The sequence below is a fragment of the Salvia miltiorrhiza genome, chromosome 4 (genome assembly GCF_028751815.1).
Source record: "Salvia miltiorrhiza cultivar Shanhuang (shh) chromosome 4, IMPLAD_Smil_shh, whole genome shotgun sequence".
NCBI lineage: Eukaryota > Viridiplantae > Streptophyta > Magnoliopsida > Lamiales > Lamiaceae > Salvia > Salvia miltiorrhiza.
Genome location: NC_080390.1, coordinates 14,734,606 through 14,757,736, shown reverse-complemented (window position 1 = coordinate 14,757,736; position 23,131 = coordinate 14,734,606). Strand labels below are relative to the sequence as shown.

General features: G+C 40.2%; 1 long non-coding RNA gene across 1 annotated transcript; it reads right to left on the bottom strand.

The window, feature by feature from the left end:
• Nucleotides 1-4,107: 4,107 nt before the first annotated feature.
• Nucleotides 4,108-5,155, bottom strand: LOC131019773 (uncharacterized). Its single transcript, XR_009100446.1, has 2 exons — nucleotides 4,880-5,155; nucleotides 4,108-4,408 (listed from the first exon to the last, which is right to left on the bottom strand). It is a non-coding gene; the product is annotated as an uncharacterized LOC131019773 (long non-coding RNA).
• Nucleotides 5,156-23,131: the final 17,976 nt, after the last annotated feature.

Here is a 23,131-nt window from a genome sequence, read left to right as displayed (position 1 = left end):
AGGATCTAGTTCAGTAGAACCTAATCAAAACAGAACTGTTCTTGCGAACAACCTGCTCTGATACCAATTGTTAGGTCCGGAGGGTCTCGAATAGGTGTATGGGGGGGAGGAATACACCTATAGGCTATTTTTGCTTCAAATGAACCAAAACGAAACTTCAAATACAAACTCACACAACCTGTTTACTGAAAAGAGTTTTGACCAAAACAGGATTGACGACTGATACTGAATACTCTTCCGTAAGGAGTTATCAGTTAAGTCAAAGACCTTAACTGATACACGTAAGGCTTCAGTCGAGTTTGATAAACAGAGATGCTATGAATCTTACTGACTATCAGAGGATAGATCAGTTAGACTAATAACACACGCAACGGAAAACTTTTATTTTGAAATAGCCTGTGAGTTAAGCACGTTGTCAGTCTTTAGGTTTCTCTTTGCTATTAAGAAGGGAAGAACACAAGTGAGAAAGTAAATACTGAAAGCTGTAAATAACTCAGAGATTTTTACGTGGTTCTGAAGACACTTACTACATCCACGGTCGGTTGATCAGACCAAAAACTTCATTGGGCAAGTGCTTATAGGTGCACTGCAAACTGATGCTCGTACTTACGGGTGCACAGCAAACCTGAACGTGTGCTTCCGGATGCACACAACCGAAACAGCTGAAGATCCAATCTTCAGTACCAACACACCTTGTTGGATTTCTCACTCCTAGCACACACACTGGGCACTAGGACCTCACGGAGACAGAACACCAATCTGAACTCCTTTTCGACACAAACACTCAATTCAGTAGGTTGAAGGGAGGTTTGAAAACTTGCCAACTAAACTACAAAGAACAAGTTCTTTGCAGTCAGTTTAACCTAGGCTTTGGATAAACAAGGTTTGCCTAAGGTCTAAGAGAATATGTGTAATCATCAGTGGCTGATTTTTGGCTTTGGGATTCTCTTCTTCGATTCAAACTTTGGAGAGGTTTGGCTCTGAGCTGAGTAATGATTTTGTCAGTGTTTCAGCTTATGTTGTTGAATCGGTGAAGATTGAAGTGATCCTCGAGCGCTATTTATAGGAGACATCTTGAATAGATCCGTTGGCAGAGAAGGTCTTCAAGATTTCTTCCGTTAGAGCGTAATTTGAACTTGGGCTAAGGCTTCAATCTTCAGGGTTCCTTGTTTGGTGAGAATGGCTACTTTGAAGAGCAGGAGATGCGACATCTCTGAAAAGGTAATCGCCAAAAAGGAATGGCATCTGCAGAGAAAAGACGATCCTGAGATCTCTGCATTTAATGCGGTTGTACTCATGGAGTGCGTGGCTTCTTTTGAACGTTGGAGGTTTAGTCCGAAGAAGAATGTTTAACTGATGCTTGACTTTAGTATCAGTCCGCTGATTCCATGTGGCTCGCATTAAGTAATCAGTCAAAACTGATTCTTCAACTGATGCTTCAGTCGGCAACTTCAGTCTTCTGTCTTCAGTCCTTCGTTCTTCAGTCTTCAGTCTTCAGAACAACAACTAAACTAGAAAAAGAACTCTAACACTTGAGTTTAAGCAGTTCTAGTCTATTATAAATTAAATCTATTGATTTTGGTATCATCAAAACAAGGATTAGGATATTTCACTAAGTTCCCAACAAAATCTAATCCCTAGGATAACTTTCCTTTGAGTCATTCCCCAATTTATTAATTAAGTTTATGTTATTGTTATTTAGTTTGCTTGCTTTAATTTAACTTTGTTTAAGTTTCAAACATCTCTTGAATTTTGATTGTCTAAATAGATTGAAAACAACATATTAATAGTATTTAGAAGTTTAAATTCACCAATCCTTGTGGGATACGACCTTGCTTCCACTTATTGCAACTACACCGTGCACTTGCTGAAGGAATATTAAATTGAATTAACGTTCCGTTTGCCCGATGATCGTTTCTTGGATTATTATTAATTTATCATACAACGATTAATCTTAAACATGCTCCTATGAATTTAACAGCTGCACATAGGTGTTAGGAATACTTACTTGTAAAGCGGATGCAGAGGTCGTTGATGATCGTATCGAAAGACTCCAGTTCTGATCTTCTCGACTGTATCCCCGCTCAGCTTTCACCGTTGGATGGACAACGAGCTATGAAAGTCCCAAGCTGGAAAATCCCACACGTTTCCTGCGCCTACCAGTTCTCTCAAAAAACTTAATTTTATCAGTGTGTCTTTCCTGAGAGCTGACAGCTGTATTTAAATAGAAAATACAGAGGGATGGGGCGCAGGTTTAGGGCTAGGGACAATTTCCAGCTCTTTCTGGGCTAGGAGACTTTGGGCCAGTCCAGGGACCAGATACAAGGAATAAAGATGGGCCTCAAATAAATTAATTTATCTATGGTCAGCCCAGACCATAATTAATTTATAAATATCAGTTCATTCCACTAGAGAACCGATACTGACTTACCCCTTTATTGCCGGTGATGAGTCGGGACTTGTATTTAGACTTATTAAATCCTCGTATTTAAAATATCTGACATCCATTAATTAATTATAGCTCTGACAGCCTTAATTAATTAATCTCTTTGTAATCCTTAAGCAGTACCACTCAAAACTTATTATTGCGCCTGAACTTAATCAACCTGCAGGGTTTAACGCAATAAACATTATTGAGCTCCTTAAGGGGATGTCATTATCCTATACGGATACGAGTACTAATACAGATAATCAAATATCATATATTAATCGCTATCACCCAAGATACAGAGTACTCAAGTTACTATATAACTCTCGCTCATAGTAAATCAAAGTGATAAACGAATCAACATATATATCTGAAATCTTATTAGTATTAAGATCATATAAGTTACTGAGATCTTGATTTTTCACTTAAGTCAGATAGAAGAATACATCTCACTGTGGTCCTATCAATACGTTATGACGTACCAGTATAGATAAGTAATCAAGACAAACTACTTCCATCTATACCGCAGCCTAAACCAATAACTTGTCCTAGAGTTATTTCAACTGTGATTATATTATATCTCTTAAGTTTATTCCAATTATACGGTCTTCTGTGATCTACAACACACCATATAATCTACTTATATAGAGATAAAGAACATACATATGCAATCATGAATCCAATCAGATAGGAGATTAAATAGTGAACACATGAATCATTGTATACAAGCATAAAACGTTCTTGCTTTCAGTATACAAATCCAACACTTGCGACATAGCGAAAATAATAGCGAGCAAGTTTTTGACGTCGTTGCGGGGGATTAGTTGAGTTTTTACTTTTGATATTGTGAAAAGTTGTTTTTGTCTAATTTAGATTTTTTTATATATATTAGTTTATTTATATGTTTATTTACTTTTGGTAGAGAAAATTGTCGCACAACCGAAGAAACGGCACCAAAAAATTAAATGGATGATGGAAGGAATGAGTTGGTTGAGCAACTCCAACTACAATTGGTTGTGATGTAACTTAAGTTGCAAGTTTTAGAAGCCCAAAGAAATTGTAGGCAACCATTGATCCAAGAAGCCTGATTTATGCTTAATTGTTCTAAATTTTGGGGTTTGCATATGCATATTTTAAGACAAATATTCTGAAAATTGGTGCGTTTTATGGTTTGTTTTATGCTTTGCAGGAGATTTAGGTTTTATAGATGCAAGAGTGCAATTTTGGAGATTTTAGATGAAAATGGCATTTTTAGTAGTAATCTGCCGTGCAGAGCTGAAAAGCCCGTTACAGAGCTGAAAAGCCCGCGCAGAGCCGAAAGGCCCACTGCAGAGCAGAGCAGAGAAGCTCGCCAGAGTAGAGCTGCGAGGATAGCTCTGTAGCAGAGCAGAGCTGACTTGCAGAGTCAGAGCTAACATCTCCAGAGCCGAACTTCCCTATGCAGAGCTAAAATCTCCAGAGCAGAACAAACGTGTCAGAGCAGAGCTAAAGCATCAGAGCTAAATTGACAGAGCATAGATAAGGAGCTTCAGTGTCACAGCCCGATTCCCGACACTAGTGATAGTGGGGTACGAGTATCGATACGACTTTTTTTAGAAGAATAAAAGATAAGAAGAATAGGTTGAACATCAAGTGGAAGCTCGCATCAAAGCATGCTAAGGAAAATCATCATAAATGAACCCAAGGGTAAAATCGTCAACGTCGTTATAACTTTTTAATTATCAGGAATTTCACGAACAAAAACAAAATGGGTATAGCTCATTTTTCATAAGGAAGCATAATATGTAGAGTATCGCAGCAAAAGGCGAACCGATTATATGTATGAAGACACATAACCGTGAGTATATTACTTGATTCGAAAGGAAACGAAGTATTTTTAATCATCAAGACTCTATCAATCATAACGGCAATATTAAATATGATCACATCGATTGAAACGGTTCCCCACCAGCACCAGACCAATCTCGCTCCCCGCTTAGCCTGCACATTTAGAAATACATGCAGGGCGTGAGTACGTAATGTATGTTATAAGTTTGAAGCTTGCCACCTCTCAGCAATACACAGAAATAATTTAGCATCAATGAATCTGTGCATGCAGTTTTCATAATCAACATCATAAATAAGTAACTGCGCAGTTTAAACATTCATCATGTATGTACCACATCCACTACTCATCATCAAAGGTACTGAGAAGTAGGCCTCCCTCTCAAGTACTGTGACCGGCCGACCCGAAGACGGCTCACAGTCACCTCTGTGCACAAAATCCCGCTTGAGGCAGGACCGAATTCGTCTCATCAGTAGAGGGTAACACACAAGCTCAACATCAAAAAAAATTGGCAAGTCAAACAATTCTCAAATATCATTTATCTCAAAACATTTGTTAATCTCATAACATCATCAAATCATTTTAGAAAGCTCGTACGATATACGTATACTCAAAATATTGCCCACCTGAAGACCTTACTCAAAATCTCCCGTCAAAGCGGAGTTACTTACTTCCTTGCTCTGCTCGTGTCTTCAGGGATCATCATCATCATCGAAGGTTCATGTCATAAAATGAATCTCGATTAGAAACTCATTAACAAATCTCATGCCTTAACTCTTGCTCTATCTCATATTCTATTTCCTTATTCAACTCTATATAGACTCTCCACTCATCTCAAATCCTTAAGCTCAAGGATAGGTTTCAAGAAAATCATGGTTCTAAGTCTCGATTTATCTCTCATATAAGACTCGTCTAATTTTCATTCAAACACATACGCAACACAAACACGTAAGGCACATAAGAAAATACAATCAAACATCATCAAAACATGCTCTGTTTACACACTGACTCAACTTCAAAAATTAACTAGTTCTGACTCCGACATCTCCTGGACTCGAGACTCATTCCTAAAGAAAGGTCTTCGAGTCTAGTTTCATATAAAAAAAAGTAGAGTCAAAAACTCCAAGTGGTTTGGGAGATATGACTGTTTTACTACAGTCTACCATATTCGGCAGTTTTGAGCAATCGAAAACTTTGATTTTTGCAAAATTGTAAATGTTGTCAAACTGGGCTCAAATTTGGTGGATATATATATAACACAATAAGGTTAATACCATAAAAATTTGGAAGGCTAGATTACACAGGAAGCCACTGAAAATAATGACTCTTTCCCCTGTTCTCTGCAACTCTCGGTAGAAATGTGCAGTTTAAGTTTTGTATTTTATACAAATAGTAAATGAAGTCTAAATGACTTGAAATTTTACAGGGTTGCTCAAGACTCAAGTAGAGACTTTCTATAAAATTGTCAAAGCTTTTTGACATCGAAAAACCGTCGATCACAGTAGGTCAGTAAGCCTACGAAAATCACCAAAATCTCAACTCAAACTCTTAAATGCTCAACTCAACATTCCTTCAAAGAAAACCAATCAAAGCTCATCTTAAACACATATAACACTCACAAACATTCAAAAATATTATAAAACTCATCATACTCAAATTAACTCTCCTCTTTTACATCTTAACTCAAATCTCAAGGGAAACGTTTCAACGAACGCATCAATTCAATTCTCTTTTCATTCTCATGCTCAAAATTACCCAAACACTCATTAATGACCTCATACATCATATAACTCATTTTACACATATAAATCCCCTTTTTATCATGTAAACTAAACTCTAATGATAACTCATGTATCAACGCAAACTCTTAACAAAAGCATGACAAACGTTCACATAATGATCATAAATCAATTAGACCTCATTTTATCATTCATTAACCTCTCCAAATATGAAAACTCAAAAACTCATTCAAACTAAACTAAGTCCAAATTTTACTTAGCTTACAATAGACTTAATCAAACATATTAAAACACTAATATCATGCTCAATTTCATATATCTTAAGTCAAATCACTTAATAGACACATAAGCAAGAAAAATCCTAATTTTTATTAAACTAAACTCTTTGAAATTTTATAAACACACATGGATCTTTAATCTCATCATAGATCTAATCAATTTTAACCCATTTATTCTCACATAAAAACCATCAATTAACAAATTAGAGCATAGATACACATATCCCTAATTTTATTAAACTAACTCACATCAAACTCATCAATTGACATCATATACTCAATTTATTCCATCAATCATCATCATATACATCTCATGGACTCATCCTCATCATCAATTCATCACTTCAATCATCAACTCAAAAATTCCCAAATTGGGGTAAACTAAACTCATCCGATTTTTACATCTCAAAGCATAGCTTTTCAAAACACACAACAATCATCACCAAACATCACATAGATCACTTTTCTCACCCCAATTCAAAGAAAGAAGAAGAAATTTTTTTGAAGGGTATGAGACCCAAATTTTCGAAAATTTAGAAAAATGAACGGGGTGATTTTCTTGCTTCAAATTCTCAAGAATACACACATACAATCTCATACAAGTCATATATCTATGAATTTATACATCACTTACCCAAACTTTAAACCAACAATCACACTTTCTCTCTCTAGCCTTGGGAGCAATCTCCAATGATTATCTTGAATTTAAGTAGCTAGGTTGTGTTTATGTGGGATTTTGTTGGTGATTTATGTGTTTGGCATATTTTGGTGAAGCTTCGAAGGTTCTACCATGGATGTTAATGGAGGAAGATGAGAGATGAAGGGAAAGAGAGAGAGAGAGCTCGAAAATGGGTGGAGGGAGAGAGAGAATTATCTTGCAAGATTTGTGAGGATTTGGCTAATCTTTTAAAGATTTGTGAATCTTAAGTAAAGATTTGATATCTTTGAGAATATATGGCATTAAATGCCTAATCTCTCTCTCTAATCTCTACACTCTCAATCTCTACTCTCTCAATCTCTACACTTGGTAAATTTTGGTAATTAGTCACATGCTTGGAAAATTAAAATATTAATGTGAGAAGGATGATTAAATAATAATCACAATACTTATAGAAATATTACTCATTAATAAAATACCATAGCATAATTATTCATGTGATCAAATAAAATAATTATAGCACTAATATTAGTGCACTCACTCAATTATAATATTCCTCCTCATAGGAAAAATAATTTTAAAAAAATATTATGCTAGGAAAAATTTCCATAAACCGGCATCATTTGATTTCTCGATAAAAATAAATCGCACTTTCTTTGGAAACTTAATCAAAAATCCAAGTGCTAAGGTCTCAAATAAAAATCATAGTAACTTGGTCATAATGACACACGTAACAGAAATCACATAATCAATCAGTCACGTAATTCACATAACATCACATCAAAGCAGTCGGCAAACACAAACAGACTAAACGTCTCTCTCTAACCGACTATTTTCATCGAGGTTCTCACTCTTTCTTTCTCGACTCTATTTCCAACTTATTATTCCTATTTTCTTAATAGGACAATCAAACTCTGTTAACTCGGTATCCGGTAACTCTATTCTCGGTAGTTGGAAATAAAATAAAATCTCAGCTCAATTCAATCGGCATCTCTATCTCAACTCATTTCTCAAATCTCATCACTCTAATTCCATCATCGGTTTATTTACTCGTATCACTATTTGAAAGACTATCTGTCTTATTTGGTCATAAAAAAAAAATAGTCTCGCATCTCAACATCTCAGTACTCTCTATAGTGTTAAGACACTATCTCACAACATAAGGAAAAGTACGGGGTGTTACATCCTACCCCCCTTAAAAAAAAATTCATCCCGAAATTTGAGTTATTCACCTTCGGGTAAAAGCTCTGGGTACTTCTCTTTCATATTCTCTTCAAGTTCCCATGTTGATTCTTCTTGACCGTGATGTCTCCATTGGATTTTCACCAAAGGAATCGACTTATTCCTCAATTGTTGGATCTTCCGGTCCAGCATAGCATCAAGTCTCTCTTTATAGCTCAAATCTGGTTCTAGGGACACTTCTTCTTGATGGATGACGTGGTTTGGATCAAACACGTACTTTCTCAATTGAGAAACATGGAAAACGTCATGGACGTTCGCGAAGCTCGGAGGCAACGCTAGTTTATAGGCTACATGGCCTACCTTCTCTAACATATCATAAGGTCCTATACATCTCGGTTTGAGTTCTTCGTTAACTCGAAAATGACATGCTCCCCAAGATAGGAAAAACTCACATAAACATCAAAAGAATCTATCAGTGATTACTCAACTGTTGGATTTTCTTTTCTCGATTTTGCTAATCGATGCCATAATTCATGGCTATGCGGTTCCACTTCTATTGTGGAAATCTTTAATAGGTGTAATTCGTATAAGGTTGCCTAAAATGGCGCCTTCACGTGTTAACATGTCAAACATCTTTCCACAAAAGATGCCATCTCTCGCTTCTTATTCTCCTATCAAAGCGTCGTTTCAGTCTTGGCACATCTTTATACTTTCCGCCTGTGCGGTGTAAGGGGTGTCATGAGCTTCACTCGTGATTTCATTCTTCACTCTTCTTTATCAGGCACACACAGTCTCTCTCTTTAAACAAAAATGGCATTATCTGCCGCCTCTTGATAACTCTCTACTCTCTCGGTTCGAATCTTCATTCGCAATCTTTCCATCTTCTCATCCTCTCTCTATGCGGTGACTATTCTCGATCGTAAGTCAGGCGTAACGTTCAGTGCATAAATTATTATTTTTGTCGTTTGTGGTGGTGTCACTACCTTCTAATTCATCTTCTCGAATTCCTTGATTAGGTTCTCTTCTCGAGTAAGGAGAAATCCTAACTCTCCCTGATTCTTTCTGCTGAACGCGTCAGTTACAACTTTGGCTTTTCCAGGGTGATAATTTATTTCACAATCGTAATCCTTCACAAACTCTAGCTATCTTCGTTGTCGCATGTTCAGATCTTTTTGCTCAAAGAAATATTTGAGACTTTTATGATCGGTGTATATCTCACATTATGCTACGTAGAGACGGTGTCTCCAGATCTTCAAAGCAAGCACTACGGCTGCTAATTCTAAATCATAAGTTAGATAACTCATCTCGTGTGGTCTCTGTTGTCGCGAAGCATGCGCTATAACTTTTCACTCTTGCATCAGTGCACATCCTGGACCATTCTTCGATGCATCAGTATAAACTGCATAATCTTGATCCGTTTTTGGAATAGCTAAGCTGGGGCAATAGTAAGCCTCTTCTTCAGCTTTTGAAAACTTCGCTCGCATTCGTCCGTCCAATGAACTAGACTTCTTTCTTTAGCAGGTGTGCCAATGGCTTAGCGATTTTCAAAAAGCCGTATTTAGAACGTCGATAATACCCTGTTAATCCCAGAAAACTGCGAATCTCGTGCGGTGTGGTTGGCGATTTTCACTCCTGTACCGTTTGAACTTTCGCTGGGTCTACGTCAATTCTTCTCGCAGAAACAATATGGGCGAGAAAATTGATTTCTTCAAGCCAAAACTCGCATTTGCTAAACTTCGCATAAAGCTTTTCAGCTCGCAAACTCTCTAACGCGATCCTCAAACGCTCTTCGTGTTCTCGTTTACTTCTCCGAGTAAATCAGGATATCGTCCATAAAGGCTATCACGAACTTGTCTAGGTATTCGCAAAAAATACGGTTCATGTGATCCATGAACACTGTCGGGACATTCGTCAAACCGAAAGACATTACTATTAACTCATAGTGTCTGTATCTCGTACGAAATGCCGTCTGCGGAATATCTTCCAATCGTATTGATCACTATTTTTATAGCAACAAATTACCGAAACTAAACGGTGCAATTGTAGTACGCAAATAGCAAGCAGAGTATCGTATCCACAGAGACTGTAAAACGAAATTGCTATAACTATTTCCTAAACAGACTCTAACAGTAGACAAGTAAAACAATAATGAAGGTGAATTATGAACTAAGATTAACTAAATTAAAACTAAAGAGCATATAAATAACTATTACTTAACTCAAATATATGGAAGACTCTGACCCTAGGGATGTACTTTCACTAATCAACTACATGCATTTAACCTATTGATTCAATTACCAATTTTAATCCAACCCTGATGAAAGATCACTATATTATTCACAAGCGTCTCTAACGACCACCTATGAACGTAGATTAATTAATCCCTTTTCGCATTCAAGACTCCAAGGAATAAATTAACTCCAAATAGCACATAAAGAATAGCTTCCTATAGCTTCACCTATCGCATTCAAGACTCAAGGCTAACACTATATCATGCATTCCTGAATCGGCTGAACAATTATCGCATTCAAGACTCAAACTGAACAGCTAGACATGTAAATCATTGATAAGATAATTCACAAGAGAACAGGCACCAGGAATCATGAATCACAAGTTGGAAGGCAAATTGATATCAATAAATCAAAAACACATAATCAATCAACTATGTACAAACCCTAGGTTCAGATTAAAAGACTAGCCAGACATAATAAAATCAAACATAAACATAATTAAATTGAACGCAATTGTAAAAACAAATTGTATAAAAACCGAATTAAAACGATTGTAGCGGCTTGAATCTTCAATCTTGATCAAAGCCTTGAAAACTGGAAAGCTAAAAAGTTCTAAAGCTATAAAACTGAAATATGAATGTTGGGAACTGAAAAACTAAAGCTGGGAACCCTAGATAGGTCAAAAGAGGACCTATTTATAGTCTTAGGGTAAAACAGAGAGTTCTAATTCGAAAATAATACTGAAAAATGGAAATTTCCGCAACACCGAACGTCCGGCGACCCGCCCGGCGAGCTATCCGGCGGTCGCCGGTTGTAACATGAAAATCCTCCACTCAGCGGCGATCGCCGCTCACATTCCAACGTCCCAGAAGCCTCGGCGACCGGCCCGGCGATCGCCGGCCTGGTCGCCGGCTTCAGTGCAAAAATTACTCTTCGGGCGGCGATCATTGCCCAGGTCGCCGGCTAGGTCGCCGCCCACCCGCTGTATGATCTGTTGCCTCGTTTTTCGTGCCCTTCGAGCTTGATTCTTCGATTCTTTCACCCGGTGCACTCCTAACTCAACTTTTGGATCTTCATTGTCTAACTTTAACTTTCAACAACTCTCAAACCTATCAAAATAAAGCCAAAACCATACCCAAGCGTAATATCCCAAAAGAATATGAAACTTAAACAAAAGATATCACAACCGAGCATAATTCTAGCACTTTTAACACTTAAACACTCCTAAAAACAATGCAAAATGAGTGTTTATCAACTCCCCCAAACTTACATCATTGTTCGTCCTCGAATAATGGAAAGAATAAACTCAATAAACACGAATGGGTATAGTTCTAGATCATAGATGCCTCAAAAACAAAAACAGGATGATGGAACTTTCAAATCCTCAACAATTAAGCACAATAATTTACCAATAATCGCAACCTATAGCAAAATCAACCTCAATTAACAAAAAAAACAACTAGGAAAAACGAAAAGGAACTATTAAACTAAAGAAAAACAAGCTAAAAGAAAGCAATAAAAATTGGGTTACCTCCCAAAAAGTGCTAAAATTAACGTCTATAGCTTGACGATACCTCCAATCATGGATCAATGAAATTGACCACTTCCACGTCGTGGTCCATCTCAGCTTTGAAGTACGGTTTGAGGCGATGTCCATTAACAGTGAAAGTGGACCCATTCGATGCAAGCAACTCATAAGTCCCATTCCAATTGCTCTTGTGAACCACATATGGACCTCTCCATCTAGACTGCAGCTTGCCAGGAAAAAGTCGAAGCTTAGAATCATACAAGAGTACCTCATGTCCCGGCTTGAATTCCTTTGTGCGAATGCTCAAATCATGGAACTTCTTCGCCCTTTCCTTGTAGATACGGGAACTCTCATACGCTTCATTCCTCCACTCATCCAATTCTGTCAACAAATCTCTTCTTGTATGACCGGCCTCCTTGAACTCCAAATTGATTCTCCTCGTCGCCCAATATGCCTTGTGCTCTATTTCAACAGGTAAATGACATGACTTGCCAAAGACAAGTTGATAGGGAGACATACCAATTAGAGTCTTGTAGGCGGTGCGATACGCCCAAAGAGCATCATCCAAGTGTTTGGCCCAATCTTTCTTGTTGGCGACACTCTTCTCCAAAATCTGCTTGATTTCTCGATTTGCCAAATCTGCCTGCCCATTAGCTTGAGGATGATATGGAGTCGTCACCTTGTGCTTTACTCCATACTTCGCCAAAACGCTTGCTAGCAGCTTGATGTTGAAATGCGAACCCCCATCACTAAGCAACGCTCTCGGTGCTCCGAATCGAGTCAAAATATTCTTTTGCAAGAATTTAATGACTACCTTAGAATCATTGGTGACAGTCGGGATCACCTCCACCCATCTAGACACATACTCCACCGCAAGCAATATATAGGAAAAACCACAAGAAGGAGGGAAAGGACCCATGAAGTCAATTCCCCACACATCAAATAGCTCCACCTCGACAATGATGTTTTGTGGCATCTCATCCCTCTTGGTAATGTTGCCCATGCGTTGACATCGATCACAAGACTTTACAAAAGCATGGCAATCTGCAAAAATTGAAGGCCAATAGAAACCACTATGATTTACCTTCATGGCAGTGCGGTTAGCTGCAAAGTGACCTCCACTAGGTGAGCTATGGCACTCCTTAATGATCTTTGGCCATTCATGCTCCCTAACACATCGCCGAATAAAGCCATCGGCGCACCTCCGGTATAGGTAAGGATCCTCCCAATAATAGAACTTGACATCATGGAGAAACTTCTTCTTTTGATAGTGCGACAACCCCTCAGGAAGAGCTCCAATAACCAAGTAGTTGCTATAATCGGCATACCAAGGATCCTTAAATAGTACCGCCCAAATCTGCTCATCGGGGAAAGACTCATTAATGGCCATCTTCGGATCATCCCCCTCAATCGGATTCTCCAATCGAGACAAGTGGTCAGCTACCACATTCTCACATCCCTTGCGATCTCGGATCTCCATATCAAACTCTTGCAGTAATAAGATCCAACGAATCAAGCGGGGCTTGGAGTCCTTCTTTGTGAACAAGTAGCGGATGGCGGCATGATCAGTGTAGACAATTGAATGAGTTCCAATCAAATAAGAACGGAACTTATCAAAAGCATACACCACAGCTAGCAGCTCCTTCTCCGTGGTAGTGTAGTTCATCTGCGCAGAATCCAAGGTTTTACTAGTGTAGTAAATTACCTTGAACAACTTATCTCTCTTTTGCCCCAACACAGCTCCCACGGCCCAATCGCTAGCATCGCACATCAACTCAAACGAGGCACTCCAATCCGGTGTGATCAAAACTGGCGTAGTGGTCAGTGCAGCTTTCAACTTCTCAAAGGAGACGAGGCACTCATCGGTGAAGACAAACTTCACATCCTTCTCTAGCAAAGCACAAAGTGGCTTGGACAGCTTGGAGAAGTCTTTGATGAAGCGCCTATAAAATCCTGCATGCCCAAGAAAACTCCGCACCGATTTCACAGAAGTAGGAGGCGGCAACTTCTCTATAGCCACGATCGTCGCACGATCCACCTCCAAACCTTGGGCAGAAACCTTATGCCCCAAAACAATGCCTTCACGAACCATGAAGTGGCACTTTTCCCAATTTAGCACTAGTGCCATCTCCTCACAACGCTGCAACACTTGAGCAAGATTGTCCAAACAATTATCAAAGGAGGAACCAAAAACAGAAAAGTCATCCATGAATACCTCCATAATTTTCTCAATCAACCCATGGAAAATCGCCATCATGCAGCGTTGAAAAGTGGCAGGAGCATTGCAGAGACCAAAAGATATCCTTCTAAAAGCAAAAACGCCATAGGGACAAGTAAAAGCGGTCTTATGCTGATCCTCCGGGGCTATCATAATTTGATTGTAGCCCGAGTACCCATCCAAGAAACAGTAGTACTCATATCCTGCCAAACGGTCAAGCATCTGATCAATAAATGGCAAAGGAAAGTGATCCTTATGTGTGGCTGCATTCAAACCTCGATAATCAATGCACACGCGCCATCCTGTGACCAGCCTCGTAGCTATAAGCTCATCTCTCTTATCCTTGACCACAGTCATGCCTCCCTTCTTAGAGACAACTTGAGTTGGGCTCACCCACTCACTATCAGAGATGGCATATATGATTCCTGCATCCAACCACTTGAGCACCTCCTTTCTCACAACTTCTTGCATCGCCGGATTCAAACGACGCTGCGGCTGTACCTTAGGTTTGTATTCCTGCTCCAATAAAATACGATGCATGCAAATAGAAGGACTAATTCCTTTTATGTCAGAAATAGACCATCCTATAGCAGACTTGTATTTCCTCAAAACTCGCATCAACTTCTCCAACTCCAACGGAGATAAATAAGCAGACACAATAACAGGGAACGTTTCATTCTCACCCAAAAATTGGTACCTCAAGTGCTCAGGAAGTGGCTTTAGCTCAAGTTTGGGTGCAGCTGCAGCTGCAGCTGGCGCAGGAAAATCAGCTCCCTTTTCCGTGGACTTGCTTCCCCCATCAACAGGTTTGTGAATATCCATGTAAGGCACAGGATCGATGGGATGGCTCTCGACGGCCTCCAGCTCTTCAATATAATCTAAAATCTCATCACACGCCTCATCAAGATCGGAATAAGGATATAAGGACTGTGTGATGCACTCCTCCAAAGGATCATCTACAGCTGCAGGAAAATCCACCATAGTATCAATTAGGTTGCAATCCTCAACTTGTGGCTCAGCTGGCTTCTTCATCGCATCATAGATAGACAACGTCATCTTCTCATCATTGACACGGAAAGTCAGATCTCCCTCCTGAACATCTATCAACGCACGGCCCGTAGCTAGAAACGGACGCCCCAAGATCAATGGAGTATTCTTGTCCTCCGGCATGTCCAATACTACGAAATCTGCAGGAAAGATAAACTGCTCCACCTGCACTAGAACATCCTCCACAACTCCCTTGGGATAAGTAAGGGAACGATTTGCCATCTGCAAAGCAATAGATGTAGGCTTGATTTCTCCAATCTCCAACCGGTTGAAAATAGAGAGAGGCATCAAATTGATGCTTGCCCCTAAATCACACAGAACACGTGAGAAATTCTGCCCTCCAATCACACAAGCTATAGTAAAGCTGCCAGGATCCTTCTGCTTCAATGGTAGCTTTCTTTGTAGCACAGCACTGCATTCCTCGGAAAGATTAATCGTCTCATATTTCCCCAACTTCTTCTTGTTGGAGACTGCATCCTTGAGGAACTTGGCATAGCCTGGCATATCTCTCAAAGCGTCAAGTAAAGGAATATTGATGTGAAGCTTTGAGAATACCTCCATAAACTTGGCTAACTTCTCATCCATCTTTGGCTTTGCCAGGCGACGCGGGAAAGGCGCTACAGGCTTGTACTCTGGCCTGGGAAACGTAGGAGTAGGATTGGGCTCCTTCACAACAGCAGAACTCGATGCCTTAGAAGTAGGCAGCGAATCGCAAACAATCGTCTCCAAATCATCCTCCTCAATGATCTCTACACCTTTTTCCTTTCCGTCCTGCAGCTCTGGATGATTCTGATACTGAGTCCCGCTCCTTAGATGAATCGCATTACACTGATTTTTAGGATTGATCTCAGTGTTGCTAGGAAACTTTCCTGGTGTGTGCTGCGCAGCTGCTTGGTTGGCAATTTGACCAACTTGAGTCTCCAAAATCTGCACTTGTTTGGACAGTGATGAAACATGATTTCCTATTTGACTCACTTGGTTCTCCATGTTGGTCTTCCACGCACCTACATTCGTTTCCAAACCACCTATCTTTCCCAACACCTGCTTCATCATGTCTTCCATCGAATCTTTCTTTTGCTCATTAATAACTCCTCCGCTAGACACAGAAAATCCAGGTGGAGGCTGCAAAGCATTGTTCGGATTGCCGTAAGAAAGGTTAGGATGCGGGCGTGCTCCTGGCTGGAATTGCTGATGACCCTGCTGAAATTGTTGATTTCTGCCATACATTCCTGGCTGTCCTCGCTGGAAATTTCCATAATTTCTGCCATTCACATAATTGACATCTTCCATAACTGACGGATCTATCACAGCTTGCTCAGGACGTCCAACATTCAACTCACCAAGTTTTGTAGTCAACTCTGCCAGCTGTGTAGCCATTGCTGTCTGCTGTGTAGCCATCGCTGCTTGTTGAGTAACCATTGCTGCAATAGGATCAGAACTGGAAGCAGCTGCAACCTTCTTCAATTGTATTCGCTCAGATGGCCATTGGTAGCTTGTGGAAGCCATACTATCAATAATGTTCCATGCGTCAGAACTACTTTTCTGGAGTAGAGAGCCACCTGCAGCTGTATCCATGTGCATCCTTGTACGCTCCCCGCAGGCATTGTAGAACATTATCACAACCGTGCCCTCATCGAATCCATGGCCTGGGCACTTTCTGAGCTTCTCCTGATATCGCTCCCAAGTCTCCGCTAGCTTTTCTCCATCGTACTGTTGAAACTGCACGATGTCCATCTTCAACTTCAACGTAAGGCCAGGCGGATGAAACTTGCGTAGAAATGCATGAGCCAAGTCCTCCCACACAATATTATTTCCCAGCTGCAGCGTATGATACCACGACTTCGCCTTATCCCGCAGTGAAAAGGGAAAAAGACGAAGACGGATAATGTCATCAGGGACACCATTCATCTTCACCGTGCTACACAGCTCCAGGAAATGCGCCAGGTGCGCATTAGGGTCTTCAATCGCTTGTCCACCATATTGGCTCTGTTGGACCATCGTGATCAAACCCGTTTTCAGCTCAAAGTTGTTAACGTTCACTCGTGGGGGCTCCTGGTACACATACTGTGGTATGAACGCTTCATTGATGGCTGGTTGTTTCTGAGCCTCTCTCGTCTCCTGTGCATCAAGCAGCTTCTTCAACAGCTCTTGCAGAGCTCGAATTTGGATTTGCTCTGGAGTAGCCATCGTTTCTGTCTCAACTTGATCGTTCTGCTTCTTTAGATTGCGCAAGGTGTTGTTGATTTCAGGGTCAAACTCAAAGAGAGGATTCCCGTGAGATCTTGTGTTCATATGCAACCTACATAAACACAACTTATAAAAGTTAGAAAAGAAAAATAAAAACAAAGAAAACTTGCAGTACTATAAAGTCCTATTGGAAATATTAAAGCAAAATCTAAACAGTCCCCGGCAACGGCGCCAAAAAGTTGATCACTATTTTTATAGCAACAAATTACCGCAACTAAACGGTGCAATTGTAGTACGCAAATAGCAAGCAGAGTATCGTATCTACAGAGACTGTAAAACGAAATTGCTATAACTATTTCCTAAACAGACTCTAACAGTAGACAAGTAAAACAATAATGAAGGTGAATTATGAACTAAGATTAACTAAATTAAAACTAAAGAGCATATAAATAACTATTACTTAACTTAAATATATGGAAGACTCTGACCCTAGGGATGTACTTTCACTAATCAACTACATGCATTTAACCTATTGATTCAATTACCAATTTTAATCCAACCCTGATGAAAGATCACTATATTATTCACAAGCGTCTCTAACGACCACCTATGAACGTAGATTAATTAATCCCTTTTCGCATTCAAGACTCCAAGGAATAAATTAACTCCAAATAGCACATAAAGAATAGCTTCCTATAGCTTCACCTATCGCATTCAAGACTCAAGGCTAACACTATATCATGCATTCCTGAATCGGCTGAACAATTATCGCATTCAAGACTCAAACTGAACAGCTAGACATGTAAATCATTGATCAGATAATTCACAAGAGAACAGGCACCAGGAATCATGAATCACAAGTTGGAAGGCAAATTGATATCAATAAATCAAAAACACATAATCAATCAGCTATGTACAAACCCTAGGTTCAGATTAAAAGACTTGCCAGACATAATAAAATCAAACATAAACATAATTAAATTGAACGCAATTGTGAAAACAAATTGTATAAAAACCGAATTAAAACGATTGTAGCGGCTTGAATCTTCAATCTTGATCCAAGCCTTGAAAACTGGAAAGCTAAAAAGTTCTAAAGCTATAAAACTGAAATATGAATGTTGGGAACTGAAAAACTAAAGCTGGGAACCCTAGATAGGTCAAAAGAGGACCTATTTATAGTCTTAGGGTAAAACAGAGAGTTCTAATTCGAAAATAATACTGAAAAACGGAAATTTCCGCAAAATCGGACGTCCGGCGACCCGCCCGGCGAGCTATCCGGCGGTCGCCGGTTTTAACATGAAAATCCTCCACTCAGCGGCGATCGCCGCTCACATTCCAACGTCCCAGAAGCCTCGGCGACCGGCCCGGCGATCGCCGGCCTGGTCGCCGGCTTCAGTGCAAAATTACTCTTCGGGCGGCGATCATTGCCCAGGTCGCCGGCTAGGTCACCGCCCACCCGCTATATGATCTGTTGCCTCGTTTTTTGCGCCCTTCGAGCTTGATTCTTCGATTCTTTCACCCGGTGCACTCCTAACTCAACTTTTGGATCTTCATTGTCTAACTTTAACTTTCAACAACTCTCAAACCTATCAAAATAAAGCCAAAACCATACCCAAGCGTAATATCCCAAAAGAATATGAAACTTAAACAAAAGATATCACAACCGAGCATAATTCTAGCACTTTTAACACTTAAACACTCCTAAAAACAATGCAAAATGAGCATAATTCGCCTGCGGGGCTGGTGGTTGCCTTCTTGACTGATGTGGTCGGTATGCTGGCTGTTTTCGCTGTGGTAGAGGTAGCGGTAGAGTTCCCTCCATTGCTTTTGAGTTGCGGCCGAAACTGACTCGGTCGTTCTCCGCTTCCACTTTGCTGACGATTCGGACACTGGTTCGAGTAGTGCACGACCCTTCCGCAGGTGTAACAGCTATTCTGTCTCATCTTGCATTCTCTTAGATGTAATTTATTGCTCTTCGACAAGGCGATATCCCTCACAGTTCTCGAGGGATTACTGCTGCTGGGGCAGTTGGGCCAATCAAAAGGCTGTTTGTCTCAGTTTTGATATCGCGGTGGCGCATTCTGACTGTGCCACGGCTTCTTGGGACCTTGATTTCAGTCGTCCCATTTTCTCTTTCCTTCTTGCCCTCATCCAGAAAAGGATGGATTGCACGTCTGAGTGCTCTAACTCGTTTGGGGGTGCTGAAACTCAAATCGCGTTCTCTGGCTGCATTGCCAGTTCTATATCAAATGCTCTATTTAATGTTTCAGTACACATAACCGCACTCTGACTCGTTAAATCGTCTCGTACCTCTTGTCTCAAACCTGATCGAAACAATTTTGACATCTTCTCATTCATCTCTTCTCGATATGTGGCATACCGTACTTAGTCGCAAAACTGACGTTCGTATTCAGCTACGGTTTTATTGCCTTATCTCATATCATCAACTCTATTTCTTTATTCATTCAGTTCCTCTTTCTCGACAAAAGTCTAAGGGAACATATAACAACCTTAGAACTAATTCTCGTAACTCACGAATCATAAGACTCTTACTCAACATCATATTATTTTCTCAATTCTCATAACTCAACGTCAAAGACATATTTCATGTCTATCATCGCAACATCAGCTCAAAACTCTACTCAAGCCTAGAGACTCTCTGGTCATCGTTATATAGACATATGAGAAAATTTTCTCTTTCAAGAACTCTTACCAATTGCGGGGCATAACGAGAATAAAACATCCCGTAATACTACGACGATGCTATATCTATACTAGTCGTCATCTCAGTCTGCTATCGTGGAAAACATTATCTGCTCTAACCCATCATCTCGATCTTCTTGAATCTGCTATTGCCTATTTTGGCTTAGCATCACTTCTTCTCATCCTCGAATTGGTTAGCTTTTTGCATACCTGGCTAATATAAGAAAATTCATAATCGAAAAGTTGTGCTCGTCCCGTAATAATATATTCTACGACTGCTCCCCTAAATCGGGTTTCTTCCAAACACTCTTCTTGTTATACCATCCTAATTACCTAGACAATCCTAACTCTTGTCGGATGTGGTAGGGAATAGGATGTGATGAATAAAAAAAATGTCTGATCTTGAACAAGACGAGCTCAAGTAATGGAATGATTCCATAATAGCCAGTGCTATTTCAAGGATAATGAGGAAGTTACAATCAAGGTAAGATCAAAAGTTAGAACAGAAGCTAGAATAAAACTGAGATATGATATGATGGGAATAAATCAATACTGGAAGTAGAAACAATCCACTAAGTGGAAAATGAATAAATTGTCCACTGTTAAAGCAAGGGGTAAAGATTTCCAACACAAACGGCTCAGGCTCAAACACAGTGGATCTGGAAAAATTTTCTCAATAGCAAATAGTTCATCTCCTGTTGGAGTTCAAATGGATGCAGAAAAATTTAAATACGACCAAGCGGGATAGGGACTCAATAAGTCTACTCTCATGACTACTCTAGTGATGATACGCGCTGTCCCGATGAAAGTACCTCTATTGCGAAGTACAATTGGTCAATAGCATTTATGCATCCCATGAAGTCTCCATAATACGTTCGTCCTATTAGGGTCGTGTCTATAGATTTCGATGAAATCTCTAACTCTCGTCGTATTATTTCAACGGTTGGTTTCTCTGCTCCTCTTCTTCATCTTCTTCCCGGTTTATGTTCCTTCGGTTCCCTCTTCTTCTCGGAGGTATACTATAAAGGAAAAAGAGTTATATAACTATCGACTTCTAAACTAACCGTTCGTCGTTACAAAATACAAATCCTCGTTTTCTCATTTCACTTCTATATCTCATTTGTTATCTCAAAGTTCTCAAAACTCCCATCCAGTCTATTTCTCGTCTATCATCGTTCGTAATTCTCATCAATCTCTATTTCTCATTCATCATCAAGCATCAACATCATCATTCTCAAAGCTCTGGTAAAGATACTGAAACTCATTAATCATCAACATCTATGTATATATGTATATATATATATACGGAAAACTGCCTCTCTCTCGAGGTCTTTTACAAAAGTAGGATCCTATGTACAAAGGTCCTAACACTAAGATGATGCTCTGGTTATACAAGCATCATAAGTACTAAGCATATAAAGATCTATGCTACACACACATACACACTATACTATACTGCTCTATCTATATATATATATATATATATATATATCAACTATGCGTCTAAACATATATACGCGCCTGCGAGATATACGTGATCACTAGCCATCATCTCTCGAGATCCAGCTCGTCGCCTCAATCAATACGGACTATCATAATCTGAATCATCCACTATCGAAGTATAGACGGGTATCTCAGGGACATGTATCCATGTATCAACTCCATCAGCAGTAGTCTGACGCTGCAGTGGCTGGGTCCAACCATAGCCGACCGTCATCTCTGGAGTCTCCTGATTGGGGTCCTCCTCATCACTATCGGAGCGTGCCGCCCGAGATCCTCCCTCCTGGGCGTCTCGATACGGTGAATATAGAATCGAGTGCATGTACGTCTGAAAGGCCAAAGTGCCTGGCTCAGGTAACGGGGTAACCCTCGGATATGGATCGAAAGGAACATGCTGCATCTCAGACTCAGTAGAAACAATCGGCTGCGCCGACTCAACGGGTGGCAATAGCAAGGGTGTCGTCGCCGGTGTCAAATCCCAAGGCGATAAATCAGCGCTAGGAGAAGGAATAAGTGATACAAACGCAAACAGGTCATGCTTAATCCCAGGAGAGTACGGCTCGAAGACCATCGGCTCTGAATCATCAGACTCAAGAGAAACTGGAATCGGATCAGCTGGGGGTAGAGGTACCATCGGAAACGACTCCTCGAGAGGTGGAGGCACAACAACTAGCTCCCTTCCCTGGGCTGGTCCCTCAAGCTCTTCATACGGCGGTGAAGGCGGATCGCCATAAGCAAAGTAACGGTGGCTCAGCGTCGCGATGAAGCCACTAAGGTCTCCGTACCTGATGCCCTCCAACCAGGTAGTATCTACGTACTGGGGCACTAAAGATGTCGCCCAGTCTCGCCACAAAGGTGGCAGTAGTGGAATCAAAAGCGTAATGGCCTCCGCGCCATCGATCCCATAGGGAATAGCCCTCCTCCATCGTCGGTGATAGTGTGCCAGAAGTTCACCCAAGGTGTCATCCTCGTCCGGGATATACTCCCTGAACCATCGCTGCATCGCTGTCTCAATATAACTCGGCATCCTGTAATAAAAATATCATGTTCATTAGAAAATGGATGACGAAACTTACTTGGTACATCTCAATCAACAACATACTCATCCTCGTTTGGTACGGTGGGGCATCGTCTATACTAGCCTCAACATCTCTCCTCATATTCCACATCAACTGCCTCATATCAGAATCCATCATCTCAAACAATTCCGCCATCAAAACAATTCATAACTCATTAGTGAATCGAACTCAACTTTCAATCAAGAAAGCGACAAGAAACAACATCAACCTCTTACCTCATTAAGCCGGAGGAGATGGGGTGCTGGGGTTTCGTTTCAAACTGACTCTCTCAAACTAGCCTAAGAATTCAAATTAGACTAGTACTCAATTTAAAAAGATATCAGTAATCAAAGGTTCAACTCAGTCAAGCAATAGACTCAGAGCAGATGACCTGCTCTGATACCACCCTGTCGCAGCCCGATTCCCGACACTAGTGATAGTGGGGTACGAGTATCGATACGACTATTTTTAGAAGAATAAAAGATAAGAAGAATAGGTTGAACATCAAGCGGAAGCTCGCATCAAAACATGCTAAGGAAAATCATCATA